At 30.4% G+C, this 12049-nt stretch overlaps 2 protein-coding genes across 2 annotated transcripts in view; both read right to left on the bottom strand.

The window, feature by feature from the left end:
• The window catches only part of LOC117690223 (uncharacterized), an 80733-nt gene extending 70903 nt beyond the window's left edge, over positions 1 to 9830 (bottom strand). The window contains exon 1 of the mRNA XM_034473738.2: positions 9809 to 9830. The gene's annotated coding sequence lies outside the window, so the exon portion shown is untranslated. The remainder of the gene's footprint in view (positions 1 to 9808) is intronic.
• LOC117689876 (uncharacterized) overlaps positions 1 to 12049 on the bottom strand; it is an 84198-nt gene that overhangs the window by 34160 nt on the left and 37989 nt on the right. The window lies entirely within an intron of this gene.

Here is a 12049-nt window from a genome sequence, read left to right as displayed (position 1 = left end):
AAAATCACAAAACAAGATGTTTGCGGTTCTAAAAAATGATATAAACTAACAGATTGATAAATAAGGAGTTCATTATTTAAAGTATGGCAATTTTTTACCAAAAATATCAAGAAATAAGAAAATACGAAAAGAAAACATTAAATTTTAACCGATGACTGGTATAGTGCCAGTACTGATAAACATGTCATTGACAGCTTTTAGCGTTCAATACCAAGTGTTCAATACAATTTGAGTTAATTAGTACTTCAATGTAGTTTTTGTGTAAGTCAAAAAAATCATAGTTAGAATATCTTTTATATCTGTAGCAATGGGAAAAAATAAAAAAAATCAGTATTCAAGTAATCACCTAAACCAAATTAATGTTTATATTTTTCTAAATTTAGTTTATTTATACTTTATGATACATATTTGGCGCGTTTGATTTGTATGATCTGGTGTAGATAATTTACACATTATTATTAAGCAAACGTTGGTGTTGTGTATATTTCAATATGGTGAATGAACTGACAACTGCCAACATGTTCTGACTTTAAGACTTTTTTTAGTTTACTTGTTTCTTTATGCTTATATCGATAACTTAAAGACATGTATTCAGTGGAGACCTAATGCTAAGGGGAGGAAAGAACTAATTGTTAAGCAAATTAAAAAAAAAGAAAAAAAGAAAATAAAATAAAGTGAATTCAAGTACTTTGCAACTGAAAGTATAATTGTCAAAATTACTGGAGAGCGAGTGCATTCATATGCATTGATAAATAAATTTATTTAAAACTATATTTTCGTACTTTTTAGTACACTGTACATGTATCGGTTTTGACTTTCGCTGACAAAACATGTTTTATTATTACACCTGTATGTATAAAAAAAATACAAAGCTCTTTAACTTATTTTTCCGAGAACTGTCACATTTATGCACGCAATTTCAATTAGGCTATCAACTCCAGCATATTTTTCGTGCTCCGCTATGTGCTACGATTATGCTATCAACTGTAGATATAACTTTTTTCATGAGCTGCCAAAAGGAACAACGCAGATTTTTCAGCTTAGCATTTTGCATCTTCCTAGGTAAGCGAAGTGGGCCAAAAACCCTTGGCTAGCGAAGACCGTTTTACCGCCATATTGAAAATACATGACCGATTAGACCCAACCTAACAGAAAGTAAACCCTTACTTAACCCTGGGTTTACTGTCTGGGTTTACTCTGGGTTTACTAGAGTGGACCCAGAGTGGACCCAGAGTAAACCCAGAGTAGAACCCAAGTAAAACCAGAGTGGACACAGAGAGTAAACCCCGATCAGAAGTATACCCTGAAAACAGACCCTACATGTGTATTTGGATATACAAGATGCAGGAATCACAGGCAGTGGGATGATAAGATAACATACAGGTCTGCTTCACACTTCAGTGCGTATAGTTGACCCCAAAAGCAATTCTCGAGTAAACCCAACGTAAACCCCGAGTAAACCCAAAGTAAACTCCGAGTGGACCCAAATTTTCAAAAAGTAAACCCAAAGTAAACCCAGAAAGTAAACCCGGGGATTAGTTGGGGTTTACTCTGGTGTTAGATTGGGTTTTACACTTCATTATAAAGATAGGGAATCAAACGTTTCTATTGACTTTTTATCACTTAACCCATTAGTGAGAAAAACCCAAAGATCAACTGATTTGAAAATAAATAGTATAATCATTCCATATAAACATATTATGATTGGCATGTCTTTTGTATTCATTTTGTTTGTTGCATTTTGTTCAACTTAATTGTATTTCTGATAAAAGTTGCATTACATGATGGCTATTTTACACTAAAAATGTTTAACTACGGAGACTTGAAAACTAGAGATACACCATGTAAGTCTTAAATTACATGAAGAATACTAAAAACGTTATTCGAATGCAATTGCCTTGATAGTTAAACATTTACAACGAGTGCAACATTCTGGCACGCAGCGCCAGCAAGCAAATTGAGCTCTAAGAACCAGTGTCACGAAAAAAGAACGAGCTTATTATATTTTTCTGGCAACATCCCATAATGCTCCCACATATGTTATTCCCCGGAGTGCTGTGCCAAAAAAGGCTGACATATACCTTGTAATGTATGGTGCCATGAAGTTTGAAAACAAAAATGAATACCGTACAAGCTTTGGAGAGACCCAAGATATTTTTACACGCTTCAATTATTTGTATTGAGTAGATATACTTGAACACATGATTATAGATTTTAACATATGACGTCACAATGATCTCGCCATATTTCCCGCTATAAATATGGAGGCTGATGAAACATCAGGCCCCGGGGCCATAAAACTTAGACGAGCTTAGTAATGATCTAAGTCTCACTTTTACAAATAGTGGAAAAGTGAGACTGAGATTAAAAGTGAGTTTGTCTAAGTTTTATGGCCCCGGGGCCTGAAATTCGTGTACCAGCTATTTCAGATGTCTCAGATGATATGTTTTGAAGGTTTTTTTTCTGTTGTTATTGTTTTTTGTTTTTGTTTTGTTTTTGTTGTTTTTGTTGTTGCTTTGTTGTTGTTTTTTGTTGCTGTTTTTGTTCATGTTTTTTTTTTTTTAAAGAGTTTATATATAAACAATCAAGAGCCATACTTTACTGTCATATCATTCTAATTTTAAGCTAATTTAGCATCTACAGTACATGTACATTTCATAAGGCTAATTTTTCATTCAATTCGAAAATCCCGCTAAATAAACTTACTGCATTAAACTTTAAATATTATCAGTATGACAAGCAGTAAACATAATTATAATGCGGTTAAGCATACGCTAAACACTTTATGTCGTGTAACCAGAACTTTACGCAACCCAAAAGCTACATGGAAGCGCTACCTATAAGGAATCAAAGGAATGTTGAGTACTAAAAGCTGGATCAGTTTAATACATTCATTTTCCAATTTTTGAATTAGAATGACCACTTATTTTTTTTTTTATTAATATACCAATTGTTCATCTGAATTAAGCAAGCATATACAGTGTTAAGCAAACAACATATTGAATAACAACAATTAACTTATTAACTGAATTGGAACTTTGAAAGAAAAAGGAATATTGTAATACATTGCGTGATAAAACAAAATCGTCCTCTGGTTTTCTATGTTTTCAAGTTACGTTTATTATTAAATTCGGTTATTTTAAGATGAAAATATGCATATCTGATGATACAAAATGCTTTACATGATAATCTTAACTAATCATGTAAAATACATTGGTATTTCAAGACAGTTAAAATATTGATTTGTCCTACTTTGAAATATTGATTTTTGTAAGCTTATTATGATTCATTTAAAGTTTAAAATCAATGATCCCTAAACGTAACTAATTTATAGATTTAAAATATACTAGCAGCTTTGAGAACATATATTCGATTTAAAAAAAAATAACGTAATCGTTTGTATTAAACAAAAACCAATATGCTTTTATGAGACAAATATACATATCCCATCGACACTAGTTTTTGAAGCAGATATTTTTAAAGTGTTGTTTAAAATAGTGTCTTGTTTACAACTACCAGTATTTAGTTTGCTTTGCTTCTTCAAACGTATAATTACTGTTCTATGATAAAATGGTTAGACTTGAAAATGTCTATTTTCTACATCTGTTTAAACAAACATCAGTTATCCGAACATCATGCTGGCGAAATATAGAACATTATAACACAAAACAGATTATACAAGTTATAAAAATCTAGAAGTGTTATAACAATGTTTATTAGCGTATTTTTATGATGTTAATAAATTGAGCTATCACCGCCCTGTTTCGGGCAAGAAAGAAATATTGTGCAAATGGAAGACTTGCGTCTGTCGAAATAAAGGCTGAAATTCACTAAATTTGGTAAGCAGTCACACATAACTAAACTGTAGAATTTTAAAAGGTTTGATGCTATTTACTAATGTCTGTGTGTTTCATTTCTGTTTCTTCTAAGTGTTTATTCCTTTACAAAAATAATGAATGTAATTTTGAGAGAAAATATATTTTTGCGAAACGTAAAAAGAAAACAATAAAGATAGATAGCAATGGACCATCGAGTGATGATTTGGTTTTTATATCATACAACAACAGGAATACCTGGTCATGAAATAAAAGCATTATTACATAGTTTTTTGCTATTATTCAATAAAGGTATTGAGTCAGTTTTTGTTCATTTCTGAACATAGCTCACAAAAATACCCTATTATTAGAGTTCTTATTAAGTTTTTACGAGACATTACACTTTTTGTTTAGACGTCAACAATGCGTAAAATTATTCAATACATAATGATTCGTTGCATCGGGAAAAGGTATGTTCGGTATATTTTGTTTTCTTCGGTTTTGTATCCATCTTTTGCTGCAATTAGTAATTTATCAGTTTTCATGTTTTTGTACCTGATTGTCACATCACTATCTATGAGAAGAGAATATCGTGTTTAAAAATGTTGTATTCTACATTCTTTTCTTATTTTACTTAATTATTTTTTTCTATCAAAAGAATATGAAGATATTTAATTTGAACAATATATTAATCTCTTGTTCTTAGAACTGACTTTCATATATATTCATCAGCTTTGATTTATCTAAACTATATTTAATTGAAATTTGAAATTAATATGAATCTGTGATCACTGAAAACAAGGTTGTTGGACCTAAAACTTTTATGGGGTGATTTTTATGCCTTTCGTGGACATAAGGAAAAACAAATGCAAATGCTTTTTGCAAAATATGTACGGCAAGCAATTAAGAACTACATTACAGAAGATTGTTCAATAAAATTAATCGTAATCAATTTAGCTTAAAATGGCATTTTGGGTTTTAATATGGGGACATGTATTGATTATGCAATACTCCCAGAATTCGTGTTTGATATAGCTCCAAAGAACCCTTTTGAGCGCACGAATTTATAATGCTTTCTGTTTATATGTTTTCCTATTCAGTATAATGTATTATTATCTCATTTTCTAAAACAGAGTCAACTGGTTGAATACGTATGTGCTTTCTTTGCATTGTATTGAGAAAGCTCGCAAGCTATTTGTTAAAATTTATCTTTTTTTGAAAATATCCAATTATCTTGGGGTGAATAAAGTATGCTAAATCAGATAGTTAAATATGTGTCTAGTATATTTCTATAGGTTTAAGGTTCTTTTGAATATAACATGTAAAATTTCAAATGCTATTAATCTTAGTAATAAATGTCTTTCTGATTATGCCATATTAATCACAGTCTTTACTTTCAGTCACTATTTGTTAATGTTATAAACGTCTTTTTTATTGTAGAATATTTTCAGTTGCAAATAGATTTCCTTGTTTAAACCTATAGTATTGCGAAAACATTTTATTCTGTATGGACTTTTTCGTGACGTCACAATGATACTAGCATCGTTTTTCGCTTGGATTATTGAAATAATAAAATCTCGGTAATCTCGAACGATTCTAAACAATTTGCCTTTTTTCATATATAAATATAAGTAATAAACAGCAATGCTAAAAATTTCACCGGGATATGGACTTGGTCGGTACGTTATCAAATCTTCTGAGAAGTCATTCGAGCTCCACTGGATTTAACCACATGACCTTCCAAATTTATATCCTTGTGAACTTTTTAACTAGCTGTTTATTTCGTAATTAAATCAAAAACGACACTGTTTTTATTGCTATGATAAACACTGTTAGTTTGTTCCTTAACCAATGTTTTTATATTATTGCCCATTGCTCTTAAATTGATTAAATTAAAAAAAAATCTTAATTTTGATAACAGACAAAGAGAAGGTGATATTTGTTTATTAACAGTTTTAATTATAACTGCCAAATAAAACATCACTGTTCAGTTTACTTAGAACACACGGCACAGACAAGTTCTCTGCCCTGAACATAAGGCGGACACTTCAAAGAACCACAGATAGCCTCAACCTGATAGAAAAGGTATCCATCCTGATTGGCTATTCCTCCATCAGCGACGTCCGGCTTCCTGTCAACACACGTATATGTTGATGCAGCTTTATGAATCGGTCTACCAGCCATAAGGTAACCACTATACTCCAGCTTCCATCCATTGTAACAGCTTCTTCTTCCTAAATTAAACAAGTGTTTAAGTCGCCTTTGAATACAATATGATAATAACGGTAAGAGTGTGTGTGTGTGTGTGTGTGTGAAGGGGGGGGGGGGGCTGGAACAGCAGGAAAACTACATGTAATAACTGTAGTGATTTGCTCTACCCACATACAACGCTGCTTAGATTCAAATACATTTAACCGCACCAGAAACAAACGATTGCAATTTAAATATATGTTCAAAATTGACCCATCTCAGGCTATTGTGTTATGTCAACTCAGAGTTTGTGTAAAAAAAATACTGGGAAGATATGATGTTCTCACCTGGAAACATCTGCACAACAGATCTCTGACGTACCAAACACACGGCACACGGGACATCATGGTCATGATAGTGTCGCCAGTAGTTGGATACAGTGTGCATCTGGTACTCTGCTCCCAATAATTTAGCTTTCTGACCATCTTTTCCATCCTTAAATTTACCCCATTGCGGATTTTTGGGTAGGCAAAGGGGTTCTACTGCCGCTCCCGGATTTTTGTAATCCGATCCTCCGACATAACCTAAAACAGTGTATATTTTAAAAATCAAATTCATGAATTTTAAGAGATTACAGAGAGTAGAGAGGTAATAATTGATATGATACTTACATGTATCTGATATACAGAATATAGTATGTATCCTTTTTTATTATTTTGTTTTATTCCAGTCGTATAATTTACATTTAGGTAAACAATGCTTTATATTACTTTTATTGATTGAATCGCCATGCCATGCATAATTGAATTCTCAATATGTCGATAAAATATGACCAATACTTATATAATTTTCTGTTTAAAGCAAACCAAAAACAAGTTTAAGAACAAACCAAACCTGAATCAAACTCAATTTATCTTGCTTAAACCAAAATATTTATTGACCCAATAAAAAAATGACATATTAAATTATTAATGGTCACGTGCTTAAGGCAAGTATGTTTTGTTTATAAAACAAATTCTGAAATAAGTAATCAAAATAAAAACCAAGTATCTATAAAATTGATAATTTGAAATGACAAACAGCAAAATAGCAAAATACTGTTAATTCCTTATGTTACGCGGGTACTTAATTCCGTAATACCGCTGTTTTGTATCAAATCGCAAAAGTATAAAATCGCGAATGCAGAACATTTATCCATATTTCTTATAGTTCTCAGCTCTTAGAAAACAATGGCGAAATTTTTATATCCGCGAGTGTTGCTTCACGCGATTTTACGCGAATATAATTTCCTCGTGTTTAATTAAGAATTAACAGAAGTTAGGAATAAATTACCTGAATGAACAAGTTCATGTCTAGAGTTGCATCTTTTCTTTCCCCATCGTGTGTATACAACGCTATTTCCACTATTATCTAGAGAGACCGGATGATAATATAAAATTTTAATATTCAATGAAGAATGTTGGTTTCTCTATTTACATTGATAAAAAAAGATTAGTGAAGTTAGATAGAAAATTAAAAAGAAACCACCGTACGATATGGTTAGAGAAAAAAGAGAACGGCAGTATGTCAGAACATTTTTTTATATGTCAAAACTTAGTTGTTTTTTATAATGCCGTAATTCAATATATTCATGTTGTTTCAGCTTATGGTTTTGCTATTTATCTTTTATTAGATTACGCAAAAACATTAGTTTTCCCCAAAATTCCACTGTAAATTGCCCTTACCACATCCGGCACTCAACTTCATTTGCATTACAACATTCATCAGTATGAAGAAAACATAGCCTGCCATCTGTTGACAAAAATACTTGAATTAACTTTTGCAGTGAAATCATTATTTTATAAAAGATGCTTATGTCAGGTAATGTATTCCTGTCAATTCAATTTTGCATAAATGTATTTTAGAAAAATATTTTAAAAAAAAAGCATTAGATACTCTACATTCGTTAAAATAACAACAGAACGAAAAAAAAGAATGTATCGTATGCATCAGTTGTCTTTGTTTTTAAAATAGATTACAAGTACCTGAACGTAAATATATTTTTAAGCTATGGTATTTTTTTCTTTAAAATTACATAATTTTTTCATAAAAATAAGAAAAACTTTCAATTTTAAAAACTTTAAAGCACGATCCGCGCAGTTTGTTCAAGACAATCACATGTTAATAATGTAACGATGCTCATCAAATGGTGGGCAACAATAAAAACGAGTTCCTGTATTTTGTAACTTCTTTAAATTATAATAATATTATGGATGTTCCTTACAATGACTTATGCCCAGTTACCAGCAGAACCAGTGGTAAATGCAGGGGACAATTATCAATTCTCGTACTGCTGTTTGTCAAAATAATTGCTAAAAATAAGATACTCGTGTCGTTTATAGTTTGTGACATGCATATCTACTTTAGCATAAAAAACAATAGGAAAAAATACCTTATATCTTATGAATAGTATTTCGTTTGAGCTAGTTTGAAGTCAACATAATACTTAGATACATTTTAACACAAAATATTATTGCATTATGTCTTTAATTAGAAATTTTCAAACATAATTTATGCTTCTTCAGAAATTATACCTGTACATGTTATTTTGACAAATCTTTACATAATCGACTTTTATATATATATATTTTACGCAGAGATGAAATTTTATAATATAATTCAGAAAACCATTATAAAGTTAACAATCGTTGTATTATAACGTATTTATCATTTTTAAAAACAATAAATTCAGGGTCACCTAACACAAAGTTTAAAATGAAGGATTTAGAATATTCAGTTTTCTTACCTTTGAAAACATTGTGAATGGAATCACCGAACAAACTTCCTCGAACTTCTTATTCCAAATCGTGTCACTACAATGATATATTAATTTATACTCTAACTATTCTTTCATATTTTTTTATGACAAAATACATTATAAAACATACTTAAGAGGGTCAATATCTGATTTAAGGCCCACAATATATAAATATCTTTATTTTCGGCAATGTGGTTTGTTGTTGTTTGTGTATTTCCTTTAATTATGATTTTGAACATTGTTCATTATCACTACATATCATTTTTACATAACACACAATTTGTCTGTGACCTCATATCTACTTCAAATTCTAAAAATGTCTTCGATATAGAGGAATATTTATTTTTCAAAATTTTCAAAATTAAAATTGTTTGAAATTGTTGCTTAATTATATATACCAAAAGAAATGATAATATAACGTGAGATAAAAAAGCAATGGCGAAAATCTTCGTACGGTGTATTTTTGATTCGCAATCCTACTCAAATAGTATGACCAGTAACTGTTGTGTTTATGTTAATTAGAAATAAAACGAATATGTAATGCATGTATGTATGAATTGGTTTCATAACAGTTTATTAGAAGGACTTCGTGAAAGAAAAGAACTTTGAACTTGAAACCAGAAACAACTTTTAGTTTGTATGTTTAACATACTTTAATTCATGCCGCTACTTCAACTGGACGTAATCGAAAAAAAGAATAAAATGTAAATATCAGTGAAATCATTCTGCCATTTTTTAAGCAGAAAACAAAATAATATTAGCTTTGGTTCATTAAAAAATGGCAAGTTTTGAATGCTTTAATTCATAACAAAATGTTGATGGTTAAATGTTTATAGTTGAGTAAATAAAGACCGAGACGCATCAATTTAGAATCACTTTCTTTGTTATGGTTTTGTTTACGCTGAAAAATAATGTTTAAAGTCGGGTCACATATCCTTCGGAATAAACTAATGAGTAATAATGAAAAAACACCCATACAACCATTGTTAAGCATTCTATACATTACCAAGAAAATGATTCTCTCTCCAATCTTGTCTCTACAGCGTTTGTAGCCAGATATTCGACTTATATAGTATCAACACTGACAGCAGTGTTTATTTTCTATACGTGGATAATATCATTTTTACAGTTTTTTCAAAGAAATAAGTGGTAAACACGATATTGGTCAAACAAGAATATCAAAAAACAAAAATTCCCTGAAAATTAACTTTTGTAATATTAATATTACATTTTGAAAATTGATAACTTGGAAACAGATGGAGGTAACATGCTGTACTGTATATTTAGATTATAAATAAACGATGGTAGCGAGAAAAACCGAATGTTGACATATATTCACATCTACCGAGTATGATTTCCTCTATGTCTTGCGGAGACTTATATGTTAATTCATAGCTTAATAGAAACAACCAGACTGAAATCTAAACGCCCCATTTATCAATTGGTCGAAAGTTCACGAAATAATCATGATGATACAAGACTCAAATTCCTCAGGAGACGATTTAGCTGTTTCTTTTAGCTAAATCACTGATGTACATTAATAGTTATTAATTTCACTGAACTTTTTTGCAATTTTTCAATGAAATGTGTCTAAAGAAAGACTCAATACGTTAATATAAACAATATTTTAACCTGAGTTAGTATTTTTCTGCCATGTCGTTACCTTCATATTCCGCATGAATCACTAAAAAAGGTATTTTATTGTTTAAATACCTTTTGTCTGTAATACATTAAACGTTCGATATGTCTTTTAACTTCAAGTATAAAGACAAGTATCTTGTACACCGGTTGGGATCAGTTCATCCTTAAACTTTCAAAAATAGACATAAATAACTTGCATTTTCATAAACCAATTATTACAGTGTATAGCAACTAGTAACTAACATACTAGAGGTACTTAATATTATACATTTTTTTTTTAAATGTATGATCGTAACAGACAAGTTTAACGGAAAACGATTAACGATGTTAACGAGCTCTTACGTGTTGATGAATTATATATGTACACATTATAATAGATATCAAAAACTGTAATTAAATATACAGCTTTTTCTCAAATATTTACACGAATTAATTATACACAAATTTCATACCTCGAAACAAATTTACAACACATACTGATAAATATGTCATTGACAGGTTGTTAGCATTCAATATCAAGTGTTTCAATACAGTTTGAGTTGATGAGTACCTCAACGTAGATTGTGTATAAGTCAAAATCAATACAGCTAGAACATCTTTTATATCTGTAACAATAGGAAAATGAAAAACAAAATCAATATTAAAGTGATCATTTAAACCAAATTAATACTAGTATTTTTTTTTAATTCAGTATTAAAAATACCTAAGAATATTTGGCGCGCTTGATTTGTCTACAATATCATTAGCCTGGTGTGAATGATTTACACATTATTATTAAGCGAACGTTGGTGTAGTATATATTTCAATATAGACGTCAATGTAGTGACAGCTGCCGAGGAGTTTTGACTTTAAGAATTGTTTTTAGTTTAATTTTTTCTTTGGTTTTTTATGCTTATATCGATACATTAAAACTATTTATTCAGTAGAGACCCAATGCTAAAGGGTGAAAAGGAAAAGAAAGTTATTGTTGAGCAAAAAAAAATAAAAAAAATAGAATACAGTGAATTAAGGTACATGTACTTTACAACTAAAAGTATACATGTGAGTTGACAAAATTACTGGAGAGCGAGTGCATTCATATGCATTTATAGATAAATTTCTTTAAAACTACATTTTCGTACGTCTTAGTACACTGTACATGTATCTGTTTTGACTTTTGCTGACAAAACCTGTTTCATTAATCTGTATAAATAATTCACAAAACAATACTTATTTTCCTGATGCTTTGAAAGCTTTCACATTTATACACGTAGTATGTGCTACGATTAGGGTATCAACTGTAGATAAAGCTTATCTCTTCTGCTGGCAAAAGGAACTACGCAGATTTCTCAACTTACCATCTTGCATCTTCCTCTGTAAGCAAAGTGGGCCAAAAACCATTGGCTAACGAAGACCGTTTTGCCGAAAATAAGACTAAATATAATGCCCTACGGAGAGTGGAGAGGGTGTAAACCTAAAGTGTATACTTTTGTCCTTGATCATAAAAAAAGTGAACACCGGTTACAAAATGTAAACAAATCAAGCTCTTCTATGGACTTTTTATCACTTAACCCATAAGTTAGAAAACAAAAGAATGTCAGTTGAGTTGATAAATAATAGTACAATT

This window comes from Magallana gigas, chromosome 8 (genome assembly GCF_963853765.1).
Source record: "Magallana gigas chromosome 8, xbMagGiga1.1, whole genome shotgun sequence".
NCBI classification, from domain to species: Eukaryota; Metazoa; Mollusca; class Bivalvia; order Ostreida; family Ostreidae; genus Magallana; species Magallana gigas.
This window is presented reverse-complemented; position numbering and strand designations above follow the sequence as displayed.